The sequence below is a fragment of the Talpa occidentalis genome, unplaced genomic scaffold (assembly GCF_014898055.3).
Source record: "Talpa occidentalis isolate TD23 unplaced genomic scaffold, MPIMG_talOcc4v2.1 talOcc4.8, whole genome shotgun sequence".
Classification (NCBI taxonomy): Eukaryota; Metazoa; Chordata; class Mammalia; order Eulipotyphla; family Talpidae; genus Talpa; species Talpa occidentalis.
In genome coordinates this window covers 993,575-1,007,500 of record NW_023605194.1, presented here as the reverse complement: position 1 = coordinate 1,007,500, position 13,926 = coordinate 993,575, and the positions used below count along the sequence as shown (strand labels likewise).

General features: G+C 61.6%; 1 protein-coding gene across 3 annotated transcripts in view; it reads right to left on the bottom strand.

Annotated features, from left to right (window-relative positions):
- Positions 1–13,926, bottom strand: part of EBF3 (EBF transcription factor 3) — a 97,427-nt gene that overhangs the window by 11,168 nt on the left and 72,333 nt on the right. The window lies entirely within an intron of this gene.

Genomic DNA, 13,926 nt, shown 5'->3' with positions numbered 1-13,926 from the left:
GAAAGCGAAGGTTCGCTCTGATCTACCGTCAGGCTGCAAGAGAGTCGGGGGGCTGCCCCGCATGTCGTGGAAACGGGGGGCCGTGCGCGCTGCGTCTCGGGGCGGCGGCCGCCGTCAGCACCTGCCGCGCCCACGGCCGCCGCGCGGGGTTCGCGGGGTTCGCGGGAAAGCGGCGGCCCCGCGGTGCACCCCGCGCCCGCGGCACCCTGGACGGCCGCTGCGCCCCCGGCCCCCGGCCCCGACGGCGCGTCATCGTTTCACCCCGCAAATTGCATTTGCCTGTGAACTGTGCGCGGCCATCAATCAGCCGGCGCGCGGGGTGCCCCCTGTTTAGCAGGCGCCGCCGGCCGGGGGCCCTGCCCGAGCCGGAGCGCGGCGAGCGGGGCCTCCGCAGACCGCGCCCCTCGAACAGCAGCGCCCCTCGAGCAGCAGCGCCCGTCGAGCAGCAGCGCCCCTCGAGCAGCAGCGCCCCTCGAGCAGCAGCGCCCCTCGAGCAGCAGCGCCCCTCGAACAGCAGCGCCCCTCGAGCAGCAGCGCCCGTCGAGCAACAGCGCCCCTCGAGCAGCAGCGCCCCTCGAACAGCAGCGCCCCTCGAGCAGCAGCGCCCGTCGAGCAACAGCGCCCCTCGAGCAGCAGCGCCCCTCGAACAGCAGCGCCCGTCGAGCAGCAGCGCCGAAACTCAGGCGTCTCTGAGACCCGAAGGGCCGCGGGGTGTCGCTGGTGACCGCAGAGGCCGCGCCCGCACAGAGGCGCCCCGGAGCCCGCGCGCCCCATCCCTGGCGCCGCCCCCCGCCCGGTGCCCCACCCCGGCGCCCCCATCCCCGGCGCCGCCCCCGGCCCCCCCGCACCCCCTCCGGCCCGCGCGAGTGAGACGTCTCCGCGGTAATAGCGCATCGATCCGCCATCGATCCCGCGAGGCCCGCGCTGCGGCCGGGCCCGCGCGCGACGGGACGCGCCCCGGGACGCGCCGGGGTGACAGGGCGAAACCCCTAACTCTCTGTGATGTAAATTCCATATGTGTAAACCCACTTCATAATCAAACCATTAATCATCGGAAGCTGTCAGCGGCGACTTGGGGGACAATCTGTCATGTCCCGGCCGCCCCGCGCCCGCGAGCCGCGCCACGGCGTCCCCGCGGTGGGGGAGGGGGGCAGAGAGGGGCCTCGCAGCCCTGGGCCGCGACCCCCAGGGCCCCCACCCCCCGACACCCCCCCCCCGGCCCGTGGCCGGACCCGCTCGGCAGCGACCGGGCCGGGCGGGGCGCTGATGGTCCGCAGGTGCCGGCGCTCCTCGGGGAGCCTCGGGGAGAGGCTGGCGCCCGGGCCTCGGCCCGCCGGACCCTCTCGCCGATGACCAGAAGCGCCGAGAGCCGCATTCCCGGGGCCTGCCCCGCGCGGAGGCGCCCACAGGCACGCGGGGCGCCTGAGGGGCTCGGCAGCCCTGGAGGTCACAGCCGGGAGGGCACGGCGGGGCGAGCACGTGTGTGCGCATGTGTGCAGGCGTGTGCATGGGCGCGCGAGCGGGTGCGCACGCATGGGGTGTGCGCAGCCTGCGTGGCTGAGGGCATGCAGGCGAGCATCACGTGTGTGCATGTGGGCTGCGTGTGCAGTCTGCACGCGCGCCTGGGGCGTGTGTGGGCATGTGGACGTGTGCGTGCATGTGGACGTGTGCGTGCATGTGGCCTGTGTGCATGCATGTGGACGTGTGTGCGTGCATGTGGCCTGTGTGCGTGCATGTGGCCTGTGTGCGTGCATGTGGCCTGTGTGTGTGCGTGCATGTGGACATGTGCGTGCATGTGGCCCGTGTGCGTGCATGTGGCCCGTGTGCGTGCATGTGGCCTGTGTGCGTGCATGTGGACGTGTGTGCGTGCATGTGGCCTGTGTGCGTGCATGTGGACGTGTGTGCGTGCATGTGGCCTGTGTGCGTGCATGTGGCCTGTGTGCGTGCATGTGGACGTGTGTGCGTGCATGTGGCCTGTGTGCGTGCATGTGGCCTGTGTGCGTGCATGTGGACGTGTGTGCGTGCATGTGGCCCGTGTGCGTGCATGTGGCCTGTGTGCGTGCATGGGGGCATGTGCGTGGGGCGCGCTGCTGTTGCAGCTTGAAATCCCTCCGGGGAATTTCAGCCCCAGGAATCACGTGGAGAATCAGCCGCAACCCCCTGGCCTTGCAGCCACGGGGGGGCGAGGCACCGCACCCCACGGTGGGAGGCCGCGGGCCGCCTCCGCCCGGAGCCGGCCCCCCAGGACCCGCCGCCCCGGAGAGGGGGCGCCGCGGCGGCAGCGAGCCCCGAAGCCGAGGAGCCGGGCCCGCCGCGCGCGTCCAATAAATCCTCCGCGCGTCGAGTTTACAAGACCAGGGCCCGGCCAGCCCGGGCAGGGCGCTGGCACGTCCAGCCACCGCGCGAGCCGGGCCAATCAATACCACTTTCCTGTTTTAGAACTGGGTAATTATGAGGGGGAGAGATTGCCTGACCTTTCACCTGCACTGCATTACTTTGCTGATATTAAGATAAATTGCCTGATTTTGGGTAAACATATGCTGCAATTCAACCTGTCAGCACTGGTTTGCTCAGGGATAATTTGTATTGATCTCCCAGCTTCTTCCCAATTTTGCTTACTGACCTCGTGGATAATTAGAGAAGGAGCTCGGGTGAGCTCAAGCCGGCTGAGGAGGAAATATGAAGAAGAATAAAGCAAATTTGTTTTATGTTAATATTCGTGGCCCTCCCCCCGCCCTCACATCTGTCAGCATCAGGAGAGCTGCAAATTAATGTACTTGGTTCCTGAGCAATTTATTCCCAGGAATTATTTAGCAGCGTGCGTCGTCTCCAAACATGTGTCACTGGGTTAAATTAATTTAAACTCTGCCTTAAACACAACACAAACAAATGTTATTTTCTGCTGAAGGGGAAAAAAACAAGACATTTCTCAAAATGTATTATAAGCGCCCAACTTTGCGGCGCGGATTCCGCGTCCCCGCCTCCAAGAGGACCGGCTTTAAGCTCCCACACTGCACTCCCCCGAAGTAATTAGCGCCCATTATTTGTTCTGAATTCAAATCTCGCTAAGATGGGCTGCTGGGTATAAAAGAGACGGATGTATGTGCAAAATTATATCATTTAAGATATGTCAGATTATAAGGCTGTTGTATCAAAAGCCATAAAGCAAATCTCCCTTGTGAAATATCTCTTTATTAACGTGCCATAAGATATTAACATTCCCCATTTAGTGGGGGGCCTTCTATCTGTTTCAAATACATTGTTCGTCCTTTTAGAGATAAACTGTATTAATATCCATTTGAGTAGGCTACCGCGGCCTAATGCATAGTAATTTTTGTGGGAGAGCTTTTATTTTAGAATAAGAAAATTACACAGCAATAAAACCTGAGTGAAGCAGAAGCTGGAATGGCCAGGAGTCACATTCCACGCCCAATGGGGCAGGCGGTCGGCTGCCCAGGAAAGGCCGGGTCCCCGTCGCTCCCGCAGGCCGGCAGCCGGGCCGCCCCTCGCCTCGGTGCCCCCCACAGGCGGGACGGTGCAGCTTGGGGGGGGCCCCGGACCCCCGCGCATGTGTGCGTGCTGGAGTGAACCTCGTTACTGCACATGCCTTAAAGTCACGCGGACGACGCATTCTAAATATTTAAGTCACGCGTGTGCTGGGGATTAATCATACCGCAATTGATAAAATTTTAACGGTGTGTGATGTCAGTTCGAGCTGGACCTGCCGGAGCTAACGTGGCAGCAGAAAATGGCACTGCCTCTGCGCGGCAGCTGCGGCCAGCGGGGCCCGTCGGCTGGGATGGGCAGCGAGCCAGCGGGCAGAGACGGCCGCTCGCTCTGTGACACACGTGGCTTTCGTTTGCGTGTTGATGGCTTAACCTCCTTTGTCCGCCGGCCCTGCCCGCAGGTCCGTGTTAATCTCTAACACCCCAAAATGTGTATGATTATTTCATTAGGTTTGACTAGCAAGCCCATTAACATAGAAACCCAATTCAATTAAGCGAGGGACGAGTGAGCAGGACCTCTGCTTGATAACCCAGAAACCAAATTTCAGAGCGGGAAGCGCACTGCTGTTTGGGCAGGTGCGGCGCGCACAGCTGCAGGGAAGCAGCCAAAAGAACCGTCTTAAATCCCGCGCGTTCTCCCACATTTATTAAGCAGCTACTACATGCCTGGGGCTCTGCGGTGGGAAACCCACCCCAGGGTGTCCATCCGTGGGGAGCCCCCCAAGCAGAGGTGACCCCGCGGCCGTGGACTGCCTGCCAGGTGGTGGCCCCCCTCCCCCCACCCTCCCCCAACAGGGGCTGGACCGCGACAGGAGGGTCTCGGGGACAAGGCTTCGTGGGGACAGCCACGCGCCAGCCGGGCCCGCGGAAGCTCCCGGAACCACGGCTCCCCGGGGGCACAGGAGCTCCTGAGCGCCATCCCTTAGGGTGGAGGCCGGAGCCCCAGCCGAGAGAGAGACGAGAAGTTTTTGGCTTTACACAAACGTCCCTTCTGCCTGCAGGACCAACGGCAACAATAACTACAGGAAGACACGCGTCCGCCCCGGCCCAGCTGCCGGCTGCGGGGAGACGGGATCCAGCCCCATTTCAATAATGATCCTCTTCCTGTGACTGCCCCGTCACGCATGTGTCATCAGGCAGGCATGTTCCAGCTACAAACAGATCCTCGTAATGAGGCAGTTTTTCACATTAGCAGCATAACTGCATCAGGAGAGCGTCTGCAGCTCCGTTCTGAGGGACAAGAGCTCGCTCCAATTAGGGCGACGGATCGCTCGGGAAGATGCAGGGAGCCTCCGGCCGGGGCGCCCAGACCCTGCCCCGCAGACGCGAGTCTTCAGTGTGCCTGAGCGAGCACAGGTTGTAATGTGTAAAAATTAAATAAAGTAAAATTAAATTGCTCAATACAAAGACATCCCTCTAGAGGGTGTTAGTGATTTCAGTGACAAAGTGCTATTTGCTGACAAGTAGTTTACACATTAACCAGCTGAATCCAAGGGGGAAAAATGCCAATAGCAATTATATCACCTTGAGGTTATTAAATGTCCTACTGATAAGTAACTAGGTGAACTTGACCAGGTGATAAAGACCGCTGTGAGCAAATGATCGCGCCGTGAAGGCTGCGTCTCCGTCCTGCTGCTCCTCCAGATAGCTCTGCTTTCAGAAATGACTGTATAAAAAGTTGCCTTAAAAATGTGTGGCCACCAAGGACAAAATTGATATTTCGCCCCCGCCCCCCCGCATCCCTGCCCCCGCCGCACGCCTCCATCACCACCTCCCAGCCATCAACGCGCTCTGCGCAGGCCTGTTTTTTCTCCCTTTTTTAGGCTTTAAAATGATGCTAAGTTCTCCACTTTATCATCAACTGTCTCCTCCAAGTGCATTTCATCTATAAGAAATTCAGATGCTCGGGAAATTAAAATTTCAAAGATCTGCTGCAAAAAAAAATCAATGGGGCGAGATCAATGCTCATAGAAATTTCATGAACTTTGAACTGATCCGGGCATGGTGATGAGAGGTGCGGGCGGCCCCGGCAGCCGGCGCTCCTCCCGCCTGGAAGCGGCCGGGCGGCCGGAGACGAGGGCGCGTTTGAGATGGGTTTTTGCTTTCATATTTTGTCCGACAAAAAAATTAATTTTTAGTCCATTTCAGTAACAAGCCAAAGTAGAAAAAAAAAAAATCTGCCTTCCCGACACGACGTGCAACACCCCCACTTCTTAAGGGCACCTAATGCTTTGCACATTAACGCGGCCACGAAATGAAATCGGTTCCCTTTGCAGCCGATTGCAGGTGCAAATTAATATTGTAAAATGAAGATCGATACATGGACAGGGCCAAATCAATAGCGGCTAAATTATTGCTGCATTTTCCTCCTCATTCAAGATGAGTTGTGTTTTCCTCTCAAAGTCAATACTTTGCAGCTTTTCTCATTAATTTCTCAATAAATTTGGCAATGAATTTCAATCACAGACCTCAGCAGGCAGGGTGGGGGTGCGGGGGGCACAAAGGCGCGAGCCCCAACCCCACCCGCAGGCGCAGCCTCGTGACGGGACACACAGCACAGGAAGGGACAGCGCCGCTCCCTGGTCACCAAAACAATGTCTTCTGACGGCCACTGGGCCGCTTTCAGGCCCGGCGCGCACCCCGAGAGTGCGCTGGCGACGGCTCTTCCAGCCCTGGCCACACCGGCCCGACAGGGAGGAGGGTCCAGGCGCCGCCCCTCCCTGGACCCCCGCACACGGTGCCAACATCCAGCCTCTACTCAGAGAAGCAGCTGGAAAATGAGAGAGAAGCATCGAAGGCGCCGCGCGGGGACGAAGAGTGGGCAGAGTCGGACGCTGCCCATGATTTAAGAGCAGGCGTCCGTGTCGGGGAAGCTCTTAGGCGCGAGGCGGCGCGGGCCTCTGTGGCCCAGCGCCACGGGTTGGCGCCTGGTCAGCAGGCCGAGACCACGCAGGCGGGAGCTGCAATGGGGCTGCGTGCCCCCACCCGGAGGTGCGCCCCGGACAAGACGCAGCCCCGCCCTGAGCCCCCAGGGCTGCCCGACAGCACCAGGCGGTGCAGGGGCCTCCCATAGCCGCCACGCGGGGAGGAGACGAGAAGGTGGCGTTAGTCGCGCGTCTGCACAGCGGATGTCTGCGGGGCCAGGAGGCCGCCAGGCACGCCCGCTCGCGCTGTGCTCGTTGCAGCCACGGTGTGGAAACGGCCCACATGCCCCAAACAGACGAGTGGGTCAGGAAGGCGTGGTCTAGACGCTCAGGGGAATACTACTCAGCGCCAAAAAAGATGAACTCGCACCTTGCGCAGCAGCATGGGTGGAGCGGGAGGGATGCTGCTCAGGGAAAGTCAGAAGGAAAAACTACAGGGTGGCCTCACTCCCAGGAGGCTACAGAGCAACAGAACAGCGGGTCACAAATAGCAAAGGACAGAACTTGCCGCCTCAGAATCGGGGCCTCCAGCAGGGGAGGGCGAGGGCGGGGGTCAGAGCAGGAGCGGGAAGAACACGAGGGACTGCAGTGATGACGGGGCGGGAGACTTATGGGAATACACACGAGGGGGACTCAAACTTTGTTCAGAAATGAACAATTATGGAAGAAAATACAAAAGTTCAAAATTTTTTTTAAAAAATCCATGTGGCCACCCGCTGACAGATGGACACGCACAATGTGGTCGCTGAGAACAGCCGCCACCCCCAGCTGCCCAGCCCCAGCCCCCAAGACACCAGCCCCAGCCCCCACGCCCAGGGCTGGCTCCCCCCTGGCGTCCCTGGCACAGCCCAGGCCAGGGCCACACTGCAGGGCCCCTCTCTGGTCTGCCGAGGCCACGGCACAGACAGGCAGTGCTCCCTGGGCGGGGGCGGGGCGGGTGTCCTGATGGCCAGGGGCCTGCCGCCCTGCAGGGAGAGGGCCGGGAGTCGACCTGTGCACGCCCACACCCCCTGCGCCCGTCCTGTGCCCTGTGAATGCACTGGGTGGAGAACACAGTCAGTGACCTGAGTGAAAAATAAAGTACAAATGTTGAGTGACCGTGAGCAGCGCGGGCGTGGCCCCTCCGCGGAGGCCTTTGTGGCACCTGCTCTTGCCGCCGAGCGTGGGGCAGAGGACCGTCCCCAGCACCGAGCCGCAGCCAAGAGTAAGCAAGACTGGAGCCCAACCCCAGTCCTGGATGCGGGGCTGGGGTTCCACACCCGACAAGGACCGTCCTACGCCACACGCGGTTCGGGCCGAACCATCTGCTCAGAAAAACTCGTGGCCGCACCAGGGCACCCCCCACCCCCGCCCCGCCGCCCGGTCTGCTCCCAGCCCCGGCCCACCCCTCACACCTCTCCTCGGAGCCCGCCTGTGCTGGATGTCCAGGGGCAGCCCCACCCATCCCCCCACCGCGGCTCTACGGGGCTGCTTCCCCATGGAACCCCGGGGCCAGCTGTCACTCTCCTCCTACAACTTGGCGTGTCTGCGACTGTTCCCTCCTCTCCTGCATCCTCCTTGTTCCCGTGAGACTCTGCGGCAGCAGGACTGTGAACGTGGCCTGTGCACCGGATGCTCACCCAGTGCAGCTGGACCCGGCCAGGCCAGCAGTGGGTCTTGGCTGCTCCCCCACGGGGAGGGCCAGGGGCTGTGGGCACCAGAGACCCAAGCTCCGAGTCCCCCCAACCAGCTGAGCTCCTGGCCTGGTGGGCGCAACAGTGCACAGAACCCCCAAACCGCAGGAGCTTCCGGGGCACGGGGCATGTCACCAGACGTCACCCCCGCAACGCGCACACACACACACACTCACACTCACACTCACACTCACACGGCTCTTCCCAAAGACGGCGGCGGTTGTGTAAGCGCAGGCCACAAGTCGCCAGCCTGAGCTGCAGAGGGGCAGGGTTGCCCCTGGTCCAGCGCCGCCCACAGCCGCCTGACCCTGGTGGGACCGCGACGGGCCCTGTGGGTGCTTCTGCCCCAGCCCCTCACTCTGTGCTGGTACCGTAACCATGTCGCCTGTCCCAGGCATCCCGGGACTGCAGGCGCTAGGGCCAGCCCAGGGCGCCACCTCCGGACCAAACCCACCTAGGAGTCCTCGCCAAAGAGCCTCAGGGGAGGCAGCCGAGGCCCCCAGCCCCACCGGGGCAGACGCACCACCGGCGCCGAGCAGGGCCTTCAAGGGCGTTGGCAATGAGGCCTCAAAGGAATCTGGCAGGACCCCCCACACCGGCCCCCAGGCACCTTGACTTGGGGTCTCACCGGCCTCAGATGCAGCCCTCACTCCGCCAGGCAGGCATCGGTGAGCAGAAGACTCAGAAGAGAGTCCCGAGGGCTGGGGAGGCCCGGCCCCGCCCCGCCCAGGCGCCTTTAGGGAGCTTCCTCCAGGCTGGCTTCCAGGGTCTGCTGGGCTGTCGCAGTGGGAGCGTCCATATTTCAGATTCAATGCGCTCCACACCGCACTGCTCAGGGCCTGTGCCAGCCGCGTGGCCGCCCCTGGGCCCCGCCTCACACCACCTGCTCGTTAAGGGCACGCGAAACTTCCTTTTGGGCCAGCGAACAGTCCACATCCCTGGCCAAACTGCCTCCCATTTTGTTGTTGTTTTGCTTAAAAGCCACTCTAAGAAAGTTGGGTCATCTTGCATTTTTGACAACTGCCGAAGTCCCAAGTGATTGGACTTATCATGACCTCCGAGTGGCCGTTCCCAGGCCAGCACCAGGGATCCAGACGGCCTCCCGGCGAGCGCGCCAAAGACTCTGCAGACTCCCCAGAGTAAAGGGCGCAGAGGATGGCAGTGCCTGGCTGGAACCGAGGGGGCACAGAGCTGCTGCTTCTGCTCCCCTGGGGCCGCTGGCCATGCCCTATTCCCTCAGCACGGGGGGCCGGAGCCCAGGGAGCCTCCCAGCACCGGGCCTCCCCAGGTCAGCTGCGGCTTATGTGCACTCTGCACCCTCTGCCCTCTGCCCGCTTCTCCTCCGTGGAGCTGCTGTGAGCGGCCGGCCGGGCCGCCACCCACACCCTCCCCAGCCCCTTCCGGCCTGAGCAGCGGGGCCGGGCACATACCCCCGCCAGCCGGGCACCCCAGCGGGACCCCGCGGGCCGGGCCCCGCACCAGCACCCGACACGGATGACTCTTTTGTCCTTTGGGGAAGACGAATGGCTGTCTCCTCGCTGCGCTGTGTCAGGTCGGGAGCAGGGAGTCAATACCTTCACCTTGACACGGAAACTTTGTGATTTATCAGCGGGTTCCCGGGCGGGCGAGCGCGGCCCCGGAAGGCCAGCCAATCGGGCCGCGGTGCCGACTTTGGTCACAGCCACTTGGAAAGCAAGCAAAGCCCCGCGATGACAGACAAATGTGTCTTGTTAGCAACTGCCCAAAAGCGCTTGACTCGTACTAATAACAAAAAGGCCATGCTGGTCACCGCGGGTCTAAAGACGGAGCACCCTGTCACCAGCCTGGTTGGGAAATTAGCAAATAATGTTCTTTTCCTTGATAAATGGGTGACAGCTCCCTCTCACCAATCATTTTTAACATTTTGATGCATGCCCGTGATCCCACTGGAGGAGCAGAAAAGTTTACTGGCCCTCAATTTTCAGATGATGAATGGAACTCTCTAAATGTGCGATTTCTGTATGAGGCATAGTTCATTTTAAGCAATTCTAGTAAATGGGTGTCACTGATTAGGACAAATAGTCTACTTGTGCAACAGCACAAACGGTGTCTCATTCTCCCGGCCGCCTCCGAGACAGCAGAGAAGGGCCGCTGCGCCCCCGCGCCCCTCTCCGGGGGACCCGTCACGGGGCCCGCGGGCAGCGCCCACTTAGCGTGCTGCGGATTAACGGGTGGGCCTCTGGTCTAACGCCCGGCCGCACGGTTCAAGGACACCGGGCGGATGCCTCCCCCTGGGCCCTGCGGAGTCCCCCAATCCCAGCCGGCGGTCCCTACACGAGACCCAGATGCCACCGCAGTCAGGGCCAGCTCGGCTCTGCTGACCCTGCGCAGACCAGCCAACGGGGTGCAGGACAGGGGGGCGGTCCGGGGACTGGTCACTCCTCCCACGCTGCCCAGGTCTGGACAGGGCCTGAGCTTCCACACAGCTCACTTCAGCCAAGGTCCCACACCCCAGGGACCCAGGACCCCGGACACCTCCCACCACAGCTGGGCCCGCGGCAGCGGCCAGGGCACAGGCCTCACGGGCTGGGACGCGCCGCCACACAGCAGGGCAGGGGAGGGCAACACTGACCACAGAGGGGGCCCACGCGTCGCCCAGTCCAGGACCGGGGGTTAAAATGTCCTTTTTTCTGCCTGCATTTGCCGTCAGAATTTTCTAACAGTCAGGCCGCCTAAGGGGCCGCTCCGTGTGTCTGGCAGGGTAGGGCAGCGACTCGTGGGGGACGGCAGGGAGCAGCCCTTTCTCCGTGGGCCACGATGGGCTGGAGAGCGTGGGCCTAGCGGGCAGCAGGACGGGCCTGGGCCCGAGCACCCCGCACCCCAAACAGTCCCATCGAGTGCGCACAAAAGATCTTTAAAACACTCGGGCGCTCGGGCGCCTCTTGGGGGGCAGTGAAGTGCGGCGGATGGTGGACGCGCGCCAGGGGCAGCGGGGACGCCAGGACAGCCCAGCCGGGCAGCCGCCCCGACGTGTCGCCGTTTCGGGCACAATCTGACTTTTACAAAAACCAAGAAACATAAATACTGTATCAGAAAGAACACAAACTGTTAGCAATTACTGGCTGAGGAATGATTTCATAAGCCGAGACTGAATGCACGTCTTTGTGCAGAAAATAACCATTTTTATGTCCCCACGGAGCGACAGCCTCTCAGCCGTCCAGCTCCCGGCCTGTTTACTCTCCTCTGCCAACTGCGCGAGGCCGCTCGCCGGGCTCGGCCTGCGTGCACGACATGCAGACTCCCGGTAATTTGTGATAATTTCTTTAATTGACCCAAAGAAATGTGGCTGGCGGGCCGGGCCGCAGGACACTGGGCGCGGGGTCACGGGGAGAGCCCCTGGCTACCCCGGGCCGCAACCGCCGATGGGGGTCTCTTCTGGGCCGCGGGGCCCCAAAATGCCGTTTCGAGGGTGTCAGGCCCTGTGCGCGAGCCCTTCACGCGGGGAAACACGTGTGCAAACGCAGTTTTCGTTGGAACATAATTTCAATTAGAAGCGTACAACTTCCAATTTGTCTTAATCAAATAACACCGCAATGCTTATATTCTAATTAAAAAATAATTTCTTTTATTACTCTTAACAATTTGATGTGTTTCCACCGGTGAGAGGAACACGAAACTGTTCCCTTCGCAGGTAGGACGTTCCGGGACCGTTTTAATTATTATTAAACAAGCAAGTGATACACTATTAGACAAATATTAAAACAGGCGTTGCACTCAGTTATTAATTTGCACTATTCGCTTTTAAATGCAGCAAATATCTCATTAATTTAATTTTAGGTGCCCACCGTCTACGCTGCGTTTTACAGTCTAGGAGGCAATTTACAGTTAACTCGCAATTACATACAGAGTGATTGTTAATTCTGCTCCTAAGTGCTGGCCGCTTGAAAACTGTTCTCTCTCTCTAATTTCTGACCTTCTTACAACAGGGGTGAGGCTCACGGGGAATACGCGGGGCTGGGCTGGAGGAGCTGGACATGTCATCTGTGAGTCATTCTTTTAATTCACCGCGCTAATCAACTGAACACCGCCGCCTCCCAGGGCAATTGCGTCTTGACCGCGGCTGAAAGCAGCGGCGAGGCCGGGGACGGCGGGGCCTGGCGGCCTCCCTTGCAGGCGAGCGCCGAGGCCCAGGCCCGCTCTGGGTTGACGAACGGGGTCTGGAGCTGGGAAGGCCGCTGTGTCGCTGCCAGCAGAGCGCTCAGGCTCCCGCACAGCCGCCCCAGCCCCTGCCGGGGCCCCTCGCGCCGGGTTCATGCCCCAGGCCTGGCCGCCTCCGCGGGGAGGGCTGGGCGTGAGGGTCCCAGCCGCCACCGGCTGGGGACACTGATGGGAGCCAGATGCCCAGGGGACGGCGCCCTCCCTGCAGGGGCTGCGTGCCCGTGTCCTGCCTTCCAGAAGGTCTGGCTCAGTTTTCAGGGGCGGGGATGCAATTCCCAGTGATTGCTTCATTGTCCCCATCAATTTCAGGGCAATGCAAATCAGACAGAAGTTTCCAGGTCAGACAGGTTATGACCCCACCTTTCCTCGGCTCCCTGAGAGTGTAGCCCCGTATCCCTTACACAGCGTTTGAAATGTATATTCCCACTAATGATTGGGGTGTGGGGGGAGGCAATAAACCAACCTCCCACCAGCAAGGCTAAGCTCGCTGAATAGCCCCATTGAAACGCCCCTTCGTGGGAGCTCACTTGGCGGCGGAAACCCCAGCGCCTTGGGCAGCCGGCACCTTGAGCTCGTGGCCCCGGGGGCCCCAGCAGCTGGGAGCAGTCGTGGTGTCCAGTGGCAGGGATGGTGGGTGCTGGCACCCACTCCGAGGGGATCAGCCCTGGAGAGGGGGCCAAGGAAGGGGTCCCTCTGGCAGGGTGGGGGCCAGGTCCTGGGGCGCTACTGACACCCCACACCGGCCCCGGAGGGGCGAGACAATGGCCATGAGCTCCCCAGCAGTGACCGGCGGCTCCGCCCGCCCAGGCTGGGTGTCCAGAAGCACCTGCGTGTTCACACTGTGCGGCCTCCCTCGGCCCCTCGGCCGCGTCCCCACATCGGCAGGCCGCAAGGAAGGAGCACTGGACCTTCCTGCCACCGCGTCTCTGCTCACAGAGGCGTCACCACTCGTGGCAGCGGCTGGGAGCCTCTCTCTGGGGCTGCCCCCTCTGCGAGGTCTGGTTGACAGCAGGGTCCGAGAGGGCGTCCCCGCCTCGCACACGCCCAGCCTCCACGCCCTGCCCAGCCAGGCCACTGGCACGGTCACGTGCCCAACCCTTTGAGGCCCAGGACTCTCGACAGAGGGGGTCTGTTGGCTGCCACCCCCATGGGCCTCAAGTCCCCCCAACACTCACGCAACCCCAAGGTAGACCCAGGAGAAAGTGGGGTGCAGTGGAGGCACAAGGCAATGCCCCAGCCACCACGGGGCAGAGCAGACAAGTCCTGGCGCCCCACCTTGAAGTTTACCTCCAGGAACCTGGACTCAGGCCTGCCCGACGCAGCTGGCTGAGGAGAGGCCGAGGGTGTGCGGGCAGTGCGGTCACACACGGAGGCGGACCCCAGCTGAGGGCTGTGAGGGCCCAGCAAGTTCCCACGACACCCCAGCGGTGCATCTTCTGCCAACACCGCCCTCACCCAGGAGCTACAGGACACCCCAAGCTGCACACCCGTTTTGACGTGTCTCCTTTTTAATTCTGGGGCCTCGAACACTGCACCGTGCTACACCCAGTGGGGCCGCTGCCTCTCTCCACGGGATGTTGAGGGGGAGGCGCTGGGCACCCAGCATCCGGGACCTCAGCATCACTG